The following is a 22,896-nucleotide window of genomic DNA, read 5'->3' on the forward strand; positions in this document are numbered from 1 at the left end:
AGACCTTGAATACATTTTATTCAAGTCCAACTCTTTAAAAGCATTAAAAGTAACTTCAAAATTATTTAACTCAGAAACTTAACTGCCTGAGAGAAAAAGCACAATGATCTTTAACCAAGAGCAAAACAAACAAAAATCCAGCACTCAAGACAAAATTTATCATAATTATAAATATACTCTATATGTCAAGAAGTCACCCAGAAATTTGACATAACTGGGAGACAAAGGGAAGGTGCAAAAAAAAATACAAGCAAAACTTTTACATATGAAAAATATACTGAATGGGATTAACAGAAGATTAGAGAATGTATGAGGAAAAGGATCTGTGAATGTGAAGGCATTGCAATCGAAATTATACATCCTGAAGCACAAAGAATAGGAAGACGGGGGTGGAGGGTAGTGAACACAGTCTCAGTAACTTGTGGAACAATATATAATTGAAGTCTTATCTTTAAAAAAGAAGAAAAGAAGAGATGGGGAGGAAGCAGAAAATAATACTTGAATAAATAATAACAAAAATTTTTCCAGTTTTGTTGAAAACTATAATGTCACAAATCTGAGCTCAATAAATCCCTTGCTGGATAAAAAAAAAAAAAAGAAAATCACATCAAGAGAAATAATAATCATGTTAATTAAAACACATCATAAACAGAAAATCTTCAAACCATCCATAGAAAAAAGTCAGATTACATAGAAAGATTACATCTAAGAATCACAGATTTCTTCTCACAAACTATGCAAGTCCAAAGAAATGGAAGGCCATCATTAAAGTGCTGAGAGAAGATAATTGTCAGCCTAGAGTTACATATCCAGACAGATCATATTTCCAAAATTAAGGCAAAATTAAAAACATTTTTGAGACAAAAGTTGAAAAAATCTGTCATCAACACGACACTGGCAGTACAGGCAGGAGGCGAGTGATACCAGATGAGAATTTGAGTGTCCACACTGGATGAAAAACATGAAATGCCACAAATTTGTGGTTAAATGTGGTTAAATATCATTTTTCTCATATTATTATCTCTTTAAAAGATAGTGTTTAATCAATATGTTGTGGGTTTAAAGCACACACATATAGCAGTAAAACATATGAAAACTTATAGCACAAGGGATGGGACAAGGAAACTTTGTAAGATTCTTCCATTATTCAGAAATCAGTATAGTGTTTTTGAAGACAAACTCTTATAAATTAAAGATGTAATTTGAAGGCAGCTACTAAAAAAAAGGAGATATGGCTAATAAACCCAATTGTGGGGATAAATGTTAGTCATTCAGTTGTGTCCGACTCTTTGCCACCCCATGAACTAAAGCCAACCAGGCTCCTCTGTCCACGAAATTCTCCAGGCAAGAATACTAGAGTGGGTTGCCATTCCCTTCTCCAGGGGATCTTCCCCCAGTAAATTGAACCCAGGTCTCCTGCATTGCAGGCAGATTCTTTACCATCTGAGCCACCAGGGAAGCCCCTGGGGATAAAATGGAATACTGAAAAGCCCAGTTATCAAACTGTTCTGTATCTTGATTGTAGGGATGAATCGGTATATGTATGCAAGTATTAAAACTCATCAAATTCACATTTTCAGAGAATGTAGCTTATCATACATAAATCATTTCTCAATAGTTAATAAAAATAACCTAATGAAAAGCAAGAAAATGGGAAAAGCATAAAACAGATGAGACAAATAGAAAATAAATCATAAGATTATAGGTTTAAACCCAACCTTTTAATAATTTCATGAATCTAAATATTTCTATAAGAGATAGGAATCTTCTTGCTGAGAAACATGGTAAGACCAAACTATATTCTGCCTACAAGAAATTAATTTTTAAAATAAAGTTACAGGCTAAAAATAAAAGGATTAAAAAGATATACCATGCACCACTAGTCATAAGAAAGCTGAAGTAGATTAATAACTGACAAAATAAACTTCATAACAAAGAACACTAACAAGAAAAAAGCAGAACATGTAATGATAAAAGAGCTAATTCATCAAAAAGACATAACAATCCTAAATGTGTGTGCAACTAACAGTTGTTTTAAAATGTAAGGTAAAGCCTCATAGTTTTGAAAAAGAAATTAGCAAATTCATAATTATAGTTGGATATGTCAATACTCTCATAATTGATAGAACAATTAAATAAGGTATCAGTAAGGATATAGAAGCTTCCCAGGTGTGCTACAGCTAAAATAGTGCTTCGAAGAAAATGCATATCTACAAATAATTATTTTAGGAAAAAAAGTTCTAAAATCAATGTTCTAATATTCTGCCTTGAGGTAAAAGAAGAAATCAAAACAAACCTAAAGTTTAAGACAGAAGGAACTATTAAGAACAAAAAGGAACAAAACAGAAAATGAACAAGCATAGAGAAATTCAAAGAAACTAAAAAATGATTCTTAAATAATTCTTAAATATCAGCAAAATTGATAACCTTCTGGCTAAACTGATCAATAAAATAAAGAAGACAAATATTTACCAGTATTAGGAGTGAAAAGCAGGAAATTTTGCCCTACACTAGAAACATACAGACATTAAAAAGGTAATTAGAGAATATTATGAGCAAATTTATGCCAATAATTTAAATTGAGGTAAAATAGACAAATTTCTTGATAAGCAAAAATTACCAAATGGACTCCAGAAGAAATGGAAAACCTGAATACCCTACAAAAATTGAATAAATTTAATTCCTGATTCAATTCTCACCAAGATAATTCTAGGCCCAGGAGGCTTTACTTCTTTACTAGAAAATTCTACGAAACATTTAAGAAATAATACCCAATCCCCACTTTCAAGAAGTATCTCACAGAATGGGGGTTGCCGCAAGTGGGGAGTGGAGGATGGAGGAAATGAGTGCAAGTGGTCCCAACTTCCAATTATCAGATAAATCAGACTGGACAATTTAATGTTCCACATTGTAACTGTAGTTAACAATGCTCTATTGTGTGCTTGAAAGAGAGTAAATCTTAGAAATTCTTATCACAAGAAAATAAAGTGTAACTCTGTGAGGTGATGGATACTAACTTATTGTGCTAATTATTCTGCAGTATATACATACATCATTATGCTATACACCTTGAACTAATATGATGTTATATATCAATTATATATCAACAAAACAGGGAAAAAACATTTCAAGAAGAATAGCAATCCTGTATAAACACTTATAGACCACAGAGGAAGGAGGAACACTTCCTAGCTCGTTCTGGTAGGCCAGCATCACCCTGACATCCAACACTGCCCTTAGATACCAGCAAGCAGGTCTTAGCTCTGGACTCTGAAGCCTCAGGAAGCCCCATACTTTGGGAGGGGAGGGCACTCCTTAAGATTTTCTGAGTCCCCTGGTGTCTGGGATCAGTTGAGTTTAGCAATGACACCCGGGCAGAGTGCCTTGAGCCTGGACCCTCATGAGTCCTGGTCCCACGTTTTTTCTTACCTGACGCTCTACTATTCACCTGGGCTCAATTATTTGCCACATTTGCCTATGGGATTCACACCTATAGGGTCAACCCAAGAGCCTGTGGCAAGGTTCCAAGGGCCCGTGGCAAGGTTCCAGGTCCAGGAAGGTGGACTGGCAAGCAGATTGCTCCCCTTGTCTAATACAATATTGCTTTTGAGGGGTCATGAAATATTGGGCCTCCAGAATGAAGCTGATACGATCATTTTTTTCTGGCTGTGCTTGTGACATCTTATTTCCCCAATCAGGGATTGAACCCATGCCCCCTTCATTGGAAGCATGGAGTCTTACCCACCAGACCGCCAGGGATGTCCTTGCTATGCTGATTTTGACTGACTTATGTCAGACACATTGGGCTTCCCAGGAGGCACTAGGATAAAGAACCAGAAACTCTGGTTGGATCCCTGGGTTGGGAAGATCCCCTGGAGGAGGGAATGGCTACCCACTCCGTATTCTTGCCTGGAGAATCCCATGGACAGAGGAGCCTGGTGGGCTATATAGTCCATAAGGTCGCAAAGAGTTGGACACCACAGAAGTGACTTAGCATGCACGTGTGTCAGACACATAGCAAGTTTAGATCTCTGGGCTACTAAGAGTTCACTGCCAACCCTTGGGTTTGAGTCACATATTTGGACCAATGCCTCGACTTTCACCCACCTACATTCTGACAACTGTGTCCTTCACGAGTCCAGCCCCTGAAGGAAGCAGGTGTCCTTTCCCTGTGGTGGCAAGAGGGCTTTACCCCTCGCACTCCCCTCTCTGGCCTCGGGGTTGGTCATCCACCCTCTTCTGCAGGCTTCAGATGACATGTCAGGCTGTCCTCTGGGAGTGGTTGTTCCTGTCTCCTGTCTCCTCTGGGAGCTTGAAAATCACTGCTCAGCACACCCATTGCCTTTCTGATTGATTTCTCCCTCTCACCTCTGACTAGTGTGGCCCTGCTGCCGCTGGGGTTTAGTCCTGCCAGATGATCAGGGAACATTCCTTATACAAAAAGGGATGACCTTTCTTGCTTTCCCCACGTCTCTTCCCAGCTAGTGGCAGTGTCTGGAAAACAGCAGTGTGGTCAACACTGGGAAAGATTACATTCTAAAAATGCACTGATTACAGTCTAAAGACTTACATCTGGGCTCTGAAATTCCAAACCATACATTGAGCACCATCAAAAAAAGAAAGATCATTCACATTTCCCTGCATACTTGGGGTGAGACTTGTGTTTGTGGTCATCATCCACAAAGTATAGTAATAACTGTTATTGTGTCGCATTGGAAGCCAGTATTCAAGGGTGGTAGATGGATCATGTGACATTGTGAGTTAATGGTGTGATCAGCATTAAATAAAAGGTAGTAGTAGAGAATTGCAGAGGTAATTCTGCAAACAGGTTCCAGCTTTATGAGTAATATTAGCATTGCTATTTCATTTCTGGTAGTGAGGTAAGACATAAACCAGAAATGATGCATTTGATAATAAAGAACTGGAAGAAATGATTCCTGGACTTAAATTCGAAGAGCTGGATAATAGAAAAGAAACTTCCTGTGCACCAACAAGACAATAAACAAATACATGAACATCTCTTTTCTACCTATGCATCACATAGGCTCATGGGTTTTGTAGTAAATTTTTAATCAAATTATTTATATAGACAAAGACCTGGCAAAAAAAAGAATGCCTGGAGCCTCACACAGTCTAGTGAGTAACAAACCAAGTACATCAAACAGAAAAGAAGCCTACAGACAGTGTCCCTCAAGATCTTAAAGATCTCAAAATTCTTAACAGAACATTAACAAATTGAATTCAGCAATTCTAAAAAAGATAATCCATCACAATTAACTGGAGTTTATCTCAGTAATGCAAGGTTTGTTTAGCATTATAAAAAGCCATCAATTCAGCATATTAGCTGAATAGAAGAGAAAATGGCATGATAATCTCAACAGAGGCAGGAAAAGAATTTGACAAAAAGTAAATGTCCATTCATGAAAGTATTCTGTGTCAGGCAAAGGGTTTGTGTGACAGAGCCTCCTGAAACAGAGAAAGCCCTGGTTCTGGAGATAGACTGAATTATGACCATGTACTTACTACACCTTATTCCAGAACTGAGGCTCAGAGAAGACCAGGAACATTCTCGAGAACCCACCCTGAAGCAACTGAGCACATGTGCATGTTCTGGGTCTTTGTTGCTACACAGGCTTTTCTCCAGTTGTGATGAGTGGGAGCTATTCTCTGGTTGCAGTCCACAGGTTTCTCATTGAGGTGGCCTTCTCTTGTTTCGGAGCATGGGCATTAGGGCGCACAGGCTTCCGTAATTGCAGGACGTGGGCTCAGTAGCTGTGGCTCCCCGGCTGTAGAGCACAGGTTCAGTAGCTGTGGCGCATGGGCTTAGTTCCTCCGTGGCATGTGGGATCCTCCCTAATCAGGGATTGAACCCGTGTCTCCTGCTTTGGAGGAAGGATTTTTTCCCGCTGAGCCACCAGGGAAGTCCCACATCTTGACATTCTTATTCTTAGTTTCCTGCGTACTTCCATCCTTGTTATCTGGGCTGGAGCAAGAAGTCCCTTACTCAGGGGAAGAAATCCAACCAACAGAAGCAGAAAACATTTGGGTTGTCATCCATAAGGTTCCACTGGTGGGACCAAATCCTAGTCAGGCTCATTTTCAGGCAGATCACTCTTGACAGATGCCCTTTGAAGCTTTGGGGGGTTTTGCAAATAATTGGATTTATTTTTGCAAATAATATCCCAGAGTTAACCTCTTGCTACATCATCTAACTTTCAGAAGAGTTACTTAGGGCACAGAATGCTCTCTTATTTTAACATCAGTTAAGACTAAGACTAAGAGAAAAGACTGTTTCCCTGCAGGAGAGTTTCAGTGTAAATCCTTTCTCCAGTTCAGCTGTGTCGGGGATGTGAGTGAAAGCTCTGAAACAGGGCAAAGCTGTTCACTTTCCTAAAAATAATTTTTTTGTACCTGCAGTATATTCTTTCTAGCAGTCCAGGGGCAGTTTTTAAATGCTCCACTCTAGCAAGTGGAGATAAAGACGTTATCTCCCTTTCTTGCATTGCCATCCAGAAAGGGAAACTGTTTTACATACAGTGTGCTTTCTCACTCTTTATTTAGACAAGAAATTCTAATGGCTTTAAAATAACCTGGGATATGTACATACTCTTTGGTATGCATCAACTATGTAGACATTTAAAATGATGACACAGGAAGAATTATTTGGAAATGGTTGTGATGGATTTCCTCTCCCTTTTCTCTGTCCCTCCTTGGCCCCCATTCTGCACAGGGACCCCCTCCTCCTCCTTCTTCCAGATTTCTGACCATTTGCTAGCCAGGCAATTTCGTAACTCATTATTTCTGCCTATTTATCAGCCTTCAGCCCCTTCTGTTTATTCCTGTCCACACTGCTCCCCTCTCCAACAATTTTCATTCTGTCTCCTTGCTTGAGACAGCAGATTTCATAACCTCCGCTGGGAGTGGTGGGCATTCCCCACCGCTGGAGGGCTTGGTCCCTTTTATCCAGAAAAATGACAGGCGAGGGGGCCTGATACAAGGGCATGGACGTGGGGAGAACTGGGCTGGAGCTCTGCCAGGCCCCTGCTAACCTGAACAGAGTGCCTTTGTGTCCTCCACCGTGTGGGAATAGAAGAGGAAAGTGTGGGTCCCAGAACACTGGAAGTACTCCTGTTCAATTGTTTGGGGATTGTTAGGCGATTAGCATATTGATTGTTACCACAGACCCCAAACTCTGGATCTCCCCAAGATCCTTCAGCGGTCCCTCATTCTGTTGCTGCCCCCTCCACAGCCCCTTCAGTGAGTGAAAAGGAACAATTGTAACAGACAAGAAAGGGCAGAAAAGCATTCATGGTCTTTTGTGACAAATTCCCGAGTTTACCTTCCTGAGGCTGAAAGAAAACTATTCTATTGGAAACAAAAAGGAAATGAATGGTGAGCTCCAGTGGCGCAGAGCCTGGGCTCTCAAGCTGCAGAATCGGACAAGCGTGGCTTTGGTTCCCAGCTGGGCCATTGCCTCGCTGAAAAGTGAAAATGTTAGTCGCTCAGTGTCCGACTCTGCGACCCATGGACTGTAGCCCACCAGGCTCCTCTGTCCATGGGATTCTCCAGGCAAGAATACTGGAGTGGGTTGTCATTTCCTCCTCCAGGGGATCTTTCCCCAGGGATCAAACCTGGGTCTCCTACATTGCAGGCAGATTCCTTCCCATCTGAACCTCCAGGGAAGCCCCTGGGGGGCCTCTTTATTCAGCTCTCTAAGCCTCAGTGTTCTTACCTGGAGAGTGGAGATAATAATCTACCCTTCCTCACTGAGCTGCTATACAGGAGCAGTGAGACAGTTTTAATGGGCTCAATCTAGCTTATAATAAGGACTCAAGAAGGGAAGACAGTCCTACTCTTCCAATGCAATGTAGAAACTAAAGAACTCATTGGAAGTGGCAGGTATTTGCTGCCCTTCAGGAACTCACAGTCTAATCAAAGAAACAAAAACACAAAGAAAAAAATAAGTAAAAATATAATTGAGAAAAATATTGATATTATAGACAATGGCCTTTATAAGAGACAAGAGAAATTTGTGAACCCTGAGGAAGGTGCTAAAAAGATGCTATAAAAGACACAGAACGTTTGCTTAACTTTAAGAAATCAAAACTGCCTATGTAAGCCATTCCCATACTGTCTTTACTATCCTTAAAGTTCAGAGATAGTGGAAAACTACAGATGGTTTTGCAGGACAACGTCTGTGACTACAATTGAACTTGGCCTGAATCTTAGCCTTCTGCCCTAATAGCTATGGGAATCCTATCAAAGGGAAAATTGGACGAAGCTCCGAGTAAGATCACTGTGACGAGGGCCACAAGGATGTTCTTCAGCCCCCTTATCTTAGACAACTCTCAGGGATAGTTGCTTTTAATCAAAAGATTAATGTTTTTCAGGCCTAGAAAATATTGTGAATTATTTATCGGTAATTTATTCCCTTCATTTTTCTCTGTTCTTCGTGTCTGGAAATCCTGTTATTCAGATGTTAGACAGTCTGGACTGGCCCTACAATTCATCAATCTTTTCTCTAATCATTTATCTCTTTGCGTTTTTATTTGCTCTGCTTTCTTGGGAATTTCCTCATTTTGTCTTCTAGCCCTTCAATTGAGCTTTTCAAACGTGAACATGTTTTTAATTTCCAAAAGCTCTTTTATGCTTGCTATATGTTTCTATTTTATAACATCCTATTTTTTTATTTTCTAGGTGCACTCTCTTCTCATTTCTTGAGCCGCTTAATGTTTGAAATACATTATCCCTTTTCTATATTGCTTTTGTTGACTACACACTGCATTTGCTGATATTTTTATTTGGGTGCCTCTCTGCCACTTTAGAGCTTTCCCCAGAAGCAAGAGAGTTTTTGGTTGTTCATTCACGTTTAAGAGAGAGATGCTAAAAAATCAATTTGGGTCTCTAAGAAGGTGGGAGGGGTTGTCAACCCAACACTTCCCATCAGAGGATTTATCTGGACAGCTTGATGCTCTCCAGTTTCACCATCTGTAGATCTTTCTTCGTTGATTAGATGCCCTGAGAAGAGACTTTCAAACTCCTGCCTGAAGGCCTAACTGCGAGTGCTCTGGGAGTCAAATAGGAAGATGAATGGTGGAAGAGGAGTGTGTCAAAAATTGGGATCATAGTTGTGTGTGTGTGTTGTGTATGCATGCATGCAAGTGCACGGTACACAGATAAACTGTTTTAGTCAACCCCATGCACCTCTCCACAATTACCTTATTCAGACTGCTATAGCAAATACCATAGATAGGATGGCTTCATCTGCAAACATTTGTTTCTCATAATTCTGAAAGCTGGGTAGTCTAAGATCAAGGTGCTGGCAGATCCAGCTCTGGAAAGACCCTCCGCCTTCATTTCCTGCCCGCTCCTTCTCCCTCTTTATGTGCCAGGTCTCAAAAAACATTGATTCACTCACTCCCTTTGTCTAGAAAGTTTGAGCAGGAGAGTAACAAGCAGACTTGTGTTTCTGAAAGATGGCCCTTGTTTCAGTGTGGAGACTGAAAAGCAGGAGACCTCTGCTCTGGTAAAGTAATGTGGGGTGTGGGCATGAGAATGAGAGGTGACTGGGAAATGCTTTAAAATAATGCTGTCCAGTAGAACTTTCTGCCATGATGGCAGTATTTTACATTGACACTGTCTCGTGTGGGAGCTACTTGCTATATGTAGATTTTGAGCACTTGAAATACAGCTAGCACAACTAAGGAATTGAATTTCTAATTTTTTTCCAATTTGTGTGTGTGTTAGTTGCTCAGTTATGTCCAACTCTTTGCAACCCTATGGATTGTAGCCCATCAGGCTCCTCTGTCCATGGAATTCTCCAGGTAAGAATACTGGAGTGGGTTGCCATTTCCTTCTCCTGGGAATCATCCCGACCCAGGGATTGAACCCGGGTCTCCTGCGTTGCAAATTTTTCCAATTTACTTAACTGAAATAGTCACAGGAGTTTCTTGGAAGTGTAGCTTTAGAAGTAGGACTGTATGTGCATGCTTGCATGAGTGTATATGCATTTAAAAAACATTTTTAAATACCATTATTAAGGTATAATTGGTAAAAAATAAGTAAATTGTATATGTTTAAAGTATACATTTTGATGTTTTGACATTTGCATCTACCTTGAAACCATGACCATAATAAGAAAGTGTGTGCATCCACCCTGTGAAAATTGTACATAAAATTAGCACACCTGAAAAACAGATGCTGGGTAAACATGAAAGACACTAGATTGCATCAGCTGTTTCTTTTTCTGCTTCAAGGATAAAAATGCAGAAAAACAAAACTTCACACCTTTTTTTTGTCTTTTTGGTGTTTTACGGTTTTTTCCTTTCCAATTTCAACATTATATAAAGATTCTTACAGCTGAGGTAAAAGTTTTAGAAGGGCTGGGAATAAGAATAGATTCAGATATAGAAATGACCTGGGGCCCAGAAAAGTCAGAGGAAGTCTCTGCACGGGGGTCTCACTGTACCTCCAGAAAGAGCTGTCAATCAACTTGAAACATGTCGTGTGTGAAATTCAGACTACTTTCAAAAAATGATGGCTCAGATGGTAAAGAATCTACCTCCAATGTAGAAGACCTGGGTTCAATCCTTGGGTTAGGAAGATCCCCTGGAGAACGGAATGGCAAGCCAGTCCAGTATTCTTGCCTGGGAAATCCCATGGAAAGAGGAGTTTGGTGGGCTGCAGTCCATGGGGTTGCAAAGAGTCAGACACGACTGAGCGACTAACACTCACTCACTCAGGCTTCCACTTGGAAAATCCTATTGTCCCTGGGAATTTCACTTGAGATTAAGATTTTCTCAACAAACTTTCTTGTGGGTTTGTTTCATTGTATAGATTTTTACCGCTTAAATGCTTGCATTACATCGGATTTCTGTCAGGAACATTGTTGTGCTAATCCAGGGAGGTAGGCCATTTTCAAGATCTCAGGGAAAAAGAAGGAAAATGGTTCAAAAACAGTTAATGGGGGAGCATTTAAAATGTACCAGTTTGGGATTTCCCTGGAAGTCCAGTGTTAGGACTCTGAGCTGCCAGTGCAGGGGGCCTGGGTTCGATCCATGGTTGGGGAACCAAGGTCCCACATGCCATCTAGCGGGGCCAAAAAAACCAAAACACCTACCTATCAATATTAAGACATGGTCTTCTCTTGTCTTTGCTCTGAGGCTCACAGAGTGTGTCTGTGGGAGCCCCGAGGCCCCAACTCTGCAGGGTTTCCATGAGGATACTGCATACCGCAGAACACTCTCATCTTCTGAAATATATTTAAAGCAAATTCTTATTACTCCCCAAAATACTAGTCATGTTGATTTAGGAACTGTCCTTAGAGGCTGATATGGGCCACTTTGTTGAATGATAAAAATGAGATAATTCCTTTCATTAAAAAATAAATTTGTGGGAATTTCCTGGCAGTCCAGTGGTTAGGACTTGGAGCTTTCATTGTGGTGCCAGGGTTCAATTCCTGGTTAGGGAACTAAATCCTGCAAGTCACACGGCACACAAATAAATAAATAAATTGATTTGTGATAAATCCAGGCATTCTACTTAACATCGATCTTTCATTTTCCTTCACCTCACAAACCCCCTCCAGGCCTGGGGAGACTTAGAGTGCTTCATGCATGCACCCATGGATTTCATGCACGAAACACTGATGATAATTCTCTCTGTGCCAGGTACTTTTCTAGGAACTGGAGATGCAACATTGAACAACAACAACAAATCCTACTCTCACCCTAGCTGACATGGGTAAGACAGAAAATTAAAAAGCAGCAGCAGTAAATATACGGTAGGTAAAGATAAGGACTGTAGGGAAAATAAAAGAGAACAGGTGTTGGAATTGTCAGAGGAGGGGGAGCTGCTATCATATATAATTTTGTCAAGCAATTAATTCACTGAACAGATCTGATCAGATTTCTGCAGTTAGTGGGGGATTTAGCCATGTGGATATATAAGGAAAAGGCTCCAGGGCAAGCTTTTCTGTGGTGTGTCTGGGATTGGCTGGGGCAGAGCAAGCCAGAGATGGGGGAGAAAGAAGAGGGCCAGATGATGTAAGACACAAGAGGTTTTATCACAGAGACCTGGAACCCAGATGAGATCAGAAGTTCTTGGCTGATTGCAGGCAGAGCTGTGATGTTATCTAACATATGTTTTTAATGGACCACTCTGAGGTTGCTGTCATAAGACTAGACTTGACATGGTGTGGGAAGTCCAGTAATGTCCGTGTCCTAATCCTTGTAAACTTTGAATATGCCATATTACATGGCAATAGAGAATTCGGGTTGCAAATGAAACTAATGTTAGTCAGCTGGGGAGAAATAGGTAGATTATCCTGGATTGTCTGGGTGTGCCCCCGTGTGACCACAGGGCTCTCCTTTTAAGTGGAAGAGGGAGACAGGAGAGTCAGAGTCAAGACTGAGGCAACATCAAAGATGCAACCGTCATTGCTGGCTTTGAAAATGGAAGGGGCTCATGAGTCAAGAAACCCGGGCAACTCAGAAGCTGGAGAGGGCAAGGAGCCTTCCAACACATTTTAGATTTCTCATCTCCAGAAACATGAGATCATTAAAGTTGTATTGTGTGAAGCCACTAAACTTGTGCGAATTTGTTACAGCAGCAATAAGACACTAATAAAGATGGGGTGTGAAGGTGAAAGCAAAGACCGTTTAATCACTGGGCACTTACATGTGCCAGACACTGGGTAAAGCACTGATGATATAAAGATAAAACATATAGTTCCTATCATCAAAAAGCACACAGATGGAAAGAGACACATACACAAGCAATTACAGAAGAGAGTAAACACGGCATACAGATGCACATGAAAGCCTCACCCCCGACACAAAGAGAAGCTGTCAGTCCTCTTCTTCTCTTTGGAAATTAGGAAAGTTTTTTTTTTTTTTTTAATTTTAGTAAAAGTTCTAGATGAATGTTGAGGAAGAAAAGATCTAGACATGCCCAATGGGAGAACAAGCACATGTAAAGTCACAGAGAAATGAAATGGGGTGGAATAGTCCAGCACTGATGGAGAAGGCAATGGCACCCCACTCCAGTACTCTTGCCTGGAAAAATCCCATGGATGGAGGAGCCTGGAAGGCTGCAGTCCTTGGGGTCACTAAGAGTCGGACACGACTGAGTGACTTCACTTTCACTTTTCACTTTCATGCATTGGAGAAGGAAATGGCAACCCACTCCAGTGTTCTTGCCTGGAGAATTCCAGGGACGGGGGAGCCTGGTGGGCTGCCATCTATGGGGTCGCACAGAGTCAGACACGACTGAAGCGACTTAGCAGCAGCAGCAGCAGTAGTCCAGCACTGTAAGTAGTTTGGAGATAATAAATATGGTGGGGCAGTGGGAAAAGAATTGTGAGACATACAGATCATGAAGAGTTTTCCATACTGAGAAATGTAGACAGTGGGATAACTGCAATAATTGCAGGAAATTAATCAGGAAAGATTAATTCTAAGATCATTCCAAGGGCAGTGTGGAGAATATATTGGCTAAGGATGAAGGACAGGATTGGAAAAATAAAGGCTTAAAAGAAGAAAGATCCCAGAGCGGTAGATTCAATAGGACTTGATGACTGACTGGATGTGGGTCTTGGAGGAGAGGGGGTAGTCTAACATTACTCTAGGATTTTGGTTTGGCTGATATATCAGTTAGGACTAGGTTTGGCTATGAGTAATAAAGACAAAAATAGCAAAGTCTAGAGAAAATTGATGCTTAATTTCTTGTGCATAAGTCCAGAAGTTGGCAATGTAGGATTAGAACAGCTCTGCTCCCTGAAGCCCTCAGAGACTCAGGTTCCTTCCGGCACAAAATTCAGTATTTCTGGCGTGTTACCTCAGCTTTGTGGTCCAGGATGGTAGCTCAAGCTCCAGTCATCACATTCACATTTCCAGCAGCAGAATGGAGGAAGGAATACAGAAAATAAAGGCAAAGGAAGGATGCTAGCAATATTTTCAAAAGCTGCCACATGGCACATCAGTTTTCATTTTCCTTTGGCCAAACTTAGCTACAGAGAGATGGGAAAGTAGACTTTATTCTGAGTGGCATTAGTCAGCTAGAAATATGGATTGTATTTCTATGGAAGGAGGGGAGAGTAGACAGTGGGTGACAAGAGCCACTTTGCTCCAGCCGATCTCTGGGGATGCTATCACTGAATCAGACAGAGAGTAAAGAAGGAAGAAATGGAGACCAAGAGAAAGAACTTGGCTTGGGCCATGCTGAGTTTCAAGCATTTTGAGACTATAAAATTGGAGCTGTATAATGGTTGTTAAAGAAAATGGGTCTAAAGACCAGAAGCAAGAAATATGCTAGAGGTGAATATTTGGAAATCATTGTGATTTAAGAGTAAAGGTGACTGAGAGGTGTGAGGGAGGTTCAAGAGGGAAAAGACACATGTATACCTATGGCTAATTCATGCTGATATACCACAGAAACCAGCACAATCGTGTACAGCAATTATCCTCCAATTAAAAATAAATAAATTTTTTTAAAAAGAGTAAAGGTGAGTTTATTCAAATAGAGTCTAAAGAATGTCAGAGGAAAAAGGTCAAGAAGACCTTTGGCAATGTCAATATTTACAGGAAACAGAGGAAAAAGGAGTCAGCAAAGGCACAGAGAGGACCACGAAAAAAGTGATTAATCAAAATCCATAGGAAGAGTGAGTTTCAAAAATGTGGAAAGAATCAGCAGTGTGAAAGCTTAGAAAGGATGATGAAAGGAAGATCAGCTAGAGAAGGAACCGCACAAATTCATAATTAGGAGGCCATCGTAAAGACTGGCAAGATGGTTTCGGAGCTGTGATGAAGGGAGAAGCTACGCTGCAGAGAGTTAGGAAGCAGATATTTTTTTAAAAGTATAACAACTGTAGACATCTTTCAAAGATGAAAAGTTTAACAAAACAGAAACACCGGGTGATAAGAGAAATTTTACATGGACATGTGTAGAAGATGATTTTATTTAACCTGAACTTCCTTCTGAATAAAGTAATGGTGAGTGAAGGGGTAGGGGAAACGGGTGGCTGTTCTGCAACCCCTGGCCTACAGCTCCGGCAAACCAGCCCCCATGCATACCCACAGGCGCCGAAGGCTAGCGCAATATTCAAAGAGCTCACTTCGGCCTCTAATTTCATTTTATACTTCTTCTCTTTAATTTTATCTCCCTCTACGTCACCAACTCCCACTCCCTCACTAATCTCCCCCACCACAAACACATGACCAAGGCAAGGCCTATGAGAGAAGCCCATCCCTCTGACTTTAGTAATTAGAACAGAGATGAACAACTAAGTCAAGATATGCCATTAGAGTTCCCTTCTCTGGGTTTCGACTTTAAAGAGAAAAAAAAAAAGCAGATCTTGCCTTTTATTTTATACAATTGGAAGGATATGAATCTGGAACAGTCATATTTTTAACATGTGTTTTTACTACATCTCGAAAGCCTGTATGTTGGAGGAAAGACTTATATGATGTAGAAGGGAAATGGGGGGGGAATGTAGGAAGGAGAGGGTACCTGACATTACTTAGTGCTCATGTTCAAGGAGCTAACCTGACTCCTGGTTTACACAGCTCTTCCTCTCTGAGAACCACCTTGAGTCTTGTCAATAATTTCTCCTTTTTGGTTAGGCTAAGTTCAGGAGTGATTTCTCTGACTTAACTGAATACACAAAAGGATTTATATGGTCCCCCAATTCCCACCACCCCAGCAAGCTATACTCATGTGGGAATAGATGTAATAATCATGGAGGTCTGGGCAGCTGGGCATTCAAAACAAATACAAATGGCTTCACTGTGGTCAAGAGCCCCAGACAAATGAGCCAGACAGTACCCACACAGTCCTGTTTTGGAGGAATGAAGGCAACGCCTTCTGAAGGTCAAAGATTCAGGTGTTTGGGAAGATTGAGATATAGAAGTTTAGGATGATACAGAAGTATACAAAATATAGACAGGTGTTTGTGAAGAATTACGAGCAAGGAGAAAATACGACCAGTGTTCTACTTGAATTTAAGAAAACTAAAAGTGAGTTGGTTGAGGACAACTGAATGAATTGCCTTACCACATGAAATAATTCACTGGGGCTTTAGAAACTGCTTTGGAGAAATACAGATGGTTGAGATGACTCAGTGACAGAACTTCTCTTGTAGTACAGTGGCTAAGACTGTGCTCTCGGTGCCAGGGAACCCAGGTTCGATCCTTGGTCAGGGAGCTAGATCCCACATGCTGCAACTAAGACCTAAGACAGTCAAATAAATATTTAAAAAAAAATAAGTATCAACCAGTTGCAATAAACCTTATGTAGATCCTGATTTTAAGAATTAAGAAAAAAAAAGAAAGAAAGAAATGACTCAATGACATAAACTATAATACCAAACTGTTTGGCAATGTAATTACCATCAAACATTAACAGTTCGTTTCACTTAAGTATTTTGGGAGACTTATTAGGGACTCAGAGAGTAAAGCGTCTGTCTGCAATGTGGGAGACCCAGGTTCAATCTCTGGGTTGGGAAGATCCCCCAGAGAAGGAAATGGCAACCCACTCCTGTACTCTTGCTTGGAAAATCCCATGGATGGAGGAGCCTGTAGGCTACAGTCTATGAGGTCACAAAGAGTTGGACATGACTGAGCGACTTCACGTTCACTTTAGGAACTCAGAGAGAAGAATACAAAAGAAATAGGAGGCAAGCTCTGACCTCAAATGCTCCAGTGCTATGGAGAGGACAAGGCTTGACATACATGAAACACAGGGGTTTAAAAGGACATAATCACGGGCAGAATATATGCTATTTTACCTCAAAGTTTCAGTGACATAGAAGCAGCTGAAGCCTTCTGCATCTCCACTTATGAGGATTCCATTTCCTAAACCGGATCAGACTAGATGGGAAAATGTAAAACCTTAGTATTACCAACACTTTTTTGCCCACTGAAAACGCAATATATCTAAACCAGCAACATTCAGAATAAAATTAATTTTGGCCGGTTGATAAGCACTGCTGCTGCTGCTAAGTCGCTTCAGTCGTGTCCGACTCTGTGTGACCCCAGAGTCCACCAGGCTCCCCCATCCCTGATAAGCACTAGAGGGCTCTAAAATGACTTCCCTGGTGGCTCAGATGGTAAAGCGTCTGCCTGTAATGCAGGAGACCTGGGTTCAATCCTTGACTTGGGAAGATCTCCTGGAGAAGGAAACGGCAACCCACTCCAGGATTCTTGCCTGGAAAATCCCATGGACAGAGAAGCCTGGTAGGCTACAGTCCATGGGGTCGCAAAGAGTCAGACACGACTTCACTTTCACTTTCGGAGGGCTTTAAACATCATCATATTCCCCCTTGGCATTCTGATATGAAATCAAAAACTGAGAATGTCCTAGGATGTTGAACTACCTTTTACCCACACAGCGTGGACTTGAAGTCATGTGGATAAAAATGACAGCAAATAGAGCAAAAGGAGAATAAATATTAAACTATTACAACTTTGTGTGTGTGCTAAGTCACTTCAGTCACGTCCCACTCTTTATGACCCTGCGGACCATAGCCCACCAGGCTCCTCTACCTGTGGGATTCTCAATGCAAGAATCCTGGAGTGGGACACCATTTCCTCCTCCAGGGGATTTTTCCCGACCCAGGGATTGAACCCGAGTCTCTTACATCTCCTGAAAATTGGCAGGTGGCTTCTTTACCACTAGCGCCACCTGGGAAACACAACTTTGTGTTTTATTGAAGAAAAAAAAATAATGTTAGAGACGTTTGCTTTAAACTTCATAAATAACATTTCCATACACTTTTAATTCTTCATATAATACTTAGAAGCGAAAAGTGAAAGTAAAATTAGGATAACATAAATAATTTTTTAACAAGGTAAACTCAACCACAGTTGAATGCTTGAATGGAAAAAGGTTCCACTAAATGATTCCAGGGGCTATTTTTATTATCCACATGTCTTTAGGGGAGGAGGAAACTGTTTAATCACACAATTGCTCATATTTTACTGCAATGCAAATTTCAGTTCTCTGCATCTTTATACAGTTGCATATTTTTTTAAAATATAGAGCTTTAACAGAAAAAAAAAAGCAGTCCAGAAAAAAGAAAATACAATCCAGAAATATTTTCTATGTCAGAGCCTACTTTCACACACATGGAATGAAAAAATTTAATTGAAATACATCAAAACTTGCTCATTATCTTATATATCCATGCACATTTTGGATGTTTCATATTTTCCCAAGGTTCCAAGGAAAACTTCACTGGGTTACACTTTGTCTACACAGATAAAAGGAGGAGAATTGCACTCTTCCAAATTGGTGATGGCTTTTCACTCCAATTCAAGATTAAAGAAGCTTAAGTTCTTGCAGTTATAGCTCTCTAGACCACATCAATGAGTCTTCACAGACTTACCTTCGCTAGAAACTGTACAACTGAAGAGATGAAAACACAATGACATCCCATTTAATTAGAGCTTTGCTCGATCCATTCTCTGTATATTATAGGCATCCTTCAACTGGATTCTAACACATTTAAGGCATCTGAGGAAAAAAGGTGAACAGATCTCATAACAGCTTTAAGTATGCCTCTCATTAGCTACTATTTTCATGGGGCCACAGAACTTCCTGTGGTTAATGGTTAACTCCATCTGGTGGCCTGCAGGACAGGTGGCAAATGCAGGCTCATTAGGCTCAGAGGAGACTTGAGAGGCCACCTTAATTCATTTCTCTGCCTTGAGGCTGAAGAGGATAAATATGAGATGCTATCAAATTTTTGAAGACTCTCAAGAAAGTAGATTCTAGGACATAAAAACAATAACTCCCCAAAACGTCAGCATCTAGCAACCTGCATCATCAACTCTCATTGTCACTGTCAAGATATTTTAATCTGTGAGCCTTGGAAAATAGAGGCATGACACAACTAATCTCTGGATGTCAACATGTTTACCAGTTGTGACTCCGCAGAAAACACACATAACTTATATCTGCACAGTAAAAAAAAAAAAAAAGAAGAAGAAGAGCTCAAAGCCTTCATCATTTCTGAAGGGGTTCTAAGCCAGAATGACTTCCATTCTCTTGAAAATGAAATATTGATTTGGAGAGTAAAAGTACCAGTCCCATTTCTATTTACCAGAACTAGTCAAGATTCGAGATTTTCAAATGTTATTGTTCTCTTTGTTTCTTCTCTTTGAAATTTGTTTCTACATTGGAAACATGAAAGTGAACATGTGCTTTAAGGACTTAAAAAGAAACACACCCTTTAAATGTTAATCATGTTTATAATTATTTAGCACCTGCTCAAATAAAGACAAGAATAGCTCCAAACAAAAAGTGTTGCTTATTTTCATTGATCTTAGGATCCTGGAGAAGGAGGTGGGATTTTAGAGGGGAGAAAAATAATTCCCTGAGAGTATGACAAGGAGAAACTATGAAAAACCCTGGCAGTTGCAAATCAAAACTATCCCAAGCCTGTGACTGTATCTTTTTCTTTGATCATATCAAATGCCAATTCATGTTACAAATTACATCATGCCATGGAGTTTGTTTCTCTATCAATCCCAATCCACACCTGAGAGCCTTTGGTGACATCATGTTCTCAACCAGATGTGCTTTGAAGAATAATTTAAGGAAACGAATGTAAGATGATTGCAGACCTGCAAGTCAGGATATAAAAAATAGATCTGTGACTATTCCAAAACAGATGTTTACAGTGAGAAAAATGGCCCATGCACTTCCATGGAAAGAGTAGCAGAAGGGAAAGAGGTAGAAGAGTGAAATGTACATGTTATAAGAAGAGACAAAGAGAAGACAAAGAGAAGAATGGAAATAAAAGCAAAGGGAGGAGATGGCAGTGTCAACTTGTGTGCAATGAGATACAGCCTGCCTTTCAGGGAAGCCAAATGCACGTGTGTCCATGAGTAGTGCGTGTGTGTGTGTGTGTGTGTGCAGAGTGTGAGGGAGAGGGCTTGTGATCTGAAATTTGGGTTCAAAACACCTGTATTCTGAACCCAGATTTAGCCTTCTCTGATGACATGACCATAGGTACCATAGGTAGATGTGTTTGTTAGGGCTGCCAAAATGAAGTACCACAGACTGGGCAGCCAAATCAACCAGGTATAGTATTTTATTATAGCTCTGAAGGTTAGAAGGTCCAAGATCAAAGTGTCATCCGATATGGTACATATACACGATGGAATATTACTCAGCTTAAAAAGGAGCAAAACTGTGGCATTTGCAGAGATGTGGATGGACCTAGAGATTATCATACAGGGTAAAGTAAGTCAGAAAGAGAAAAACAAATACCGTATTTTAACACTTACAGGTGCAACCTAGAAAAATGGTACGGATGAACTTATTTGCAAAGAGGAAATAGAGACACAGATGTAGAGAACAAACTGTGGACCCCAAGTGGGGAAAGAGGGTGGGATGGATTGGGAGATTGGGGTTGACATAGATACACTGCTGCTGCGCTGTGCTGTGCTTAGTCGCTCAGTCGTGTCCGACTCTTTGTGACCCCATGGACTGTAGCCCACCAGGCTCTTCTGTCCACGGGGATTCTCCAGGCAAGAATACTGGAGTGAGTTGCCATACCCTCCTCCAGGGGATCATCCCAACCCAGGGATCAAACCCAGGTCTCCCTCATGGCAGGATTCTTTATTGTCTGAGCCCCCAGGGAAGTCCAAGAATACTGGAGTGGGTAGCCTATCCCTTCTCCAGGGGGTCTACCTGACCCAAGAATTGAACCTGGGTCTCCTGCATTGCAGGCGGATTTTTTACCAGCTGAGCTACCAGGGAAGGCCCTATATGTATACACTGCTGCTGCTGCTGCTGCTGCTGCTGCTGCTAGGTCACTTCAGTCATGTCTGACTCTGTTCGACCCCATAGACGGCAGCCTACCAGGCTCCCCGTCCCTGGGATTCTCCAGGCAAGAACACTGGAGTGGGTTGCCATTTCCTTCTCCAGTGCATGAAAGTGAAAAGGCAAAGTGAAGTCGCTCAGTCGTGTCCAACTCTTTGTAACTGCATGGACTGAAGCCTACCAGGCTCCTCCACCCATGGGATTTTCCAGGCAAGAGTACTGGAGTGGGGTGCCATTGCCTTCTCCATATATATACACTGCTGCTGCTGCTAAGTTGCTTCAGTCGTGTCCGACTCTGTGCGACCCCTTAGACTGCAGCCCACCAGGCTCCCACATCCCTGGGATTCTCTAGGCAAGAATACTGGAGTGGGTTGCCATTTCCTTCTCCAATGCATGAAAGTGAAAAGGCAAAGTGAAGTCACTCAGTCATGTCCAACTCTTTGCGATCCCATGAATTGCAGCACGCCAGGCCTCCCTGTCCATCACCAACTCCCAGAGTTCACCTAAACTCATGTGCATCGAGTCGGTGATACCATCCAGCCATCTCATTCTCTGTCATCCCCTTCTCCTCCTGCCCCCAATCCCTCCCAGCATCATGGTCTTTTCCAATGAGTCAACTCTTCGCATGAGGTGGCCAAAGTATTAGAGTTTCAGCCTCAGCATCAGTCCTTCCAAAGAACACCCAGGACTGATCTCCTTTAGGATGGACTGGTTGGATCTCCTTGCAGTCCAAGGGACTCTCAAGAGTCTTCTCCAGCACCATAGTTCAAAAGCATCAATTCTTCAGCGCTCAGCTTTCTTCACAGTCCAACTCTCACATCCATACATGACCACTGAAAAAACCATAGCCTTGACTAGACGGATCTTTGTTGGCAAAGTAATGTATCTGCTTTTGAATATGCTATCTAGGTTGGACATAACCTTCCTTCCAAAGGAGTAAGCGTCTTTTAATTTCATGGCTGCAGTCACCATCTGCAGTGATGTTGGAGCCCAGAAAAATAAAGTCTGACACTGTTTCCACTGTTTCCCCATCTATTTCCCATGAAGTGATGGGACCGGATGCCATGATCTTCGTTTTCTGAATGTTGAGCTTTAGGCCAACTTTTTCACTCTCCTCTTTCACTTTCATCAAGAGGCTTTTGAGTTCCTCTTCACTTTCTGCCATAAGGGTGGTGTCATCTGCATATCTGAGGTTATTGATATTTCTCCCAGCAATCTTGATTCCAGCTTGTGCTTCTTCCAGCCCAGTGTTTCTCATGATGTATTCTACATATAAGTTAAATAAGCAGGGTAAAGCAACTAAATCGCAATAAAATTCAATTTTTCAAAAAGTGTCATCAGAGTTGGTTTTTTTTGAGGTATTTAAATAATGATTATTCTTCTCCCTGTGTCCCCTGTGTCTTCCCTCTGCACCTGTTCGTGTCCTAATTTCCTTTTATAAAGACACTGGTCATATTGGACTAGAGCCTACCCTAGTGACTTCATCTTAATTTAATTACCTCATTAAAGGCCATATCTCCAAATACAGTCATATTCTGAGGTATTGAGGGTTAAGATGTCTACATAACATTATGTAACCTTTTCAAGGTCTTTTAAAAAAAATTAAAAGGATTATAATAAGAAGAGGGCTTCCCAGGTGGCACTAGTGGTGAAGAGCCTGCTTGGCATGAGATGGGGGCTCCATCCCTGGGTCGGGAAGGTCCTCTGGAGGAGGGCACAGCAACCCACTCCAGTATTCTTGCCTGGGGAATCCCATGGACAGAGGAGCCTGACAGGATACAGTCCATGGGGTTGCGGAGTCAGACATGACTGAAGCCACTTAGCAAACATAATAAGAAGTAATTCAAAATGCTATTGTAATCACTAAATGAAGTAATATACTTTAAAGGTCAAATGTTCAACAGCAAGAAAATGGCTAATTACATAAAGTTCAAATAATTGACTATTATGTGAAAAATTAGAAAAAAATTTTTAATCAAATAAGAGAATACCTCTTATATTAAGCACTTTAAAAAGCACAATTCTTGGACTTCCCTGGTGGTGCAGTGCATAAAAATCCACCTGCCAATA

At 41.1% G+C, this 22,896-nt stretch overlaps 1 long non-coding RNA gene across 2 annotated transcripts in view; it reads right to left on the reverse strand.

The window, feature by feature from the left end:
- The window catches only part of LOC104969611 (uncharacterized), a 32,944-nt gene extending 13,974 nt beyond the window's left edge, over positions 1-18,970 (reverse strand). For both annotated transcript variants that reach the window (XR_003036435.2, XR_003036434.2), the window contains exons 1-3: positions 18,383-18,970; positions 16,784-16,865; positions 16,051-16,227 (exon numbers count right to left, since the gene is read on the reverse strand). This is a non-coding gene — a long non-coding RNA (uncharacterized lncRNA). The remainder of the gene's footprint in view (positions 1-16,050; positions 16,228-16,783; positions 16,866-18,382) is intronic.
- Positions 18,971-22,896: the final 3,926 nt, after the last annotated feature.

This window comes from Bos taurus, chromosome 9, assembly GCF_002263795.3.
Source record: "Bos taurus isolate L1 Dominette 01449 registration number 42190680 breed Hereford chromosome 9, ARS-UCD2.0, whole genome shotgun sequence".
Classification (NCBI taxonomy): domain Eukaryota; kingdom Metazoa; phylum Chordata; class Mammalia; order Artiodactyla; family Bovidae; genus Bos; species Bos taurus.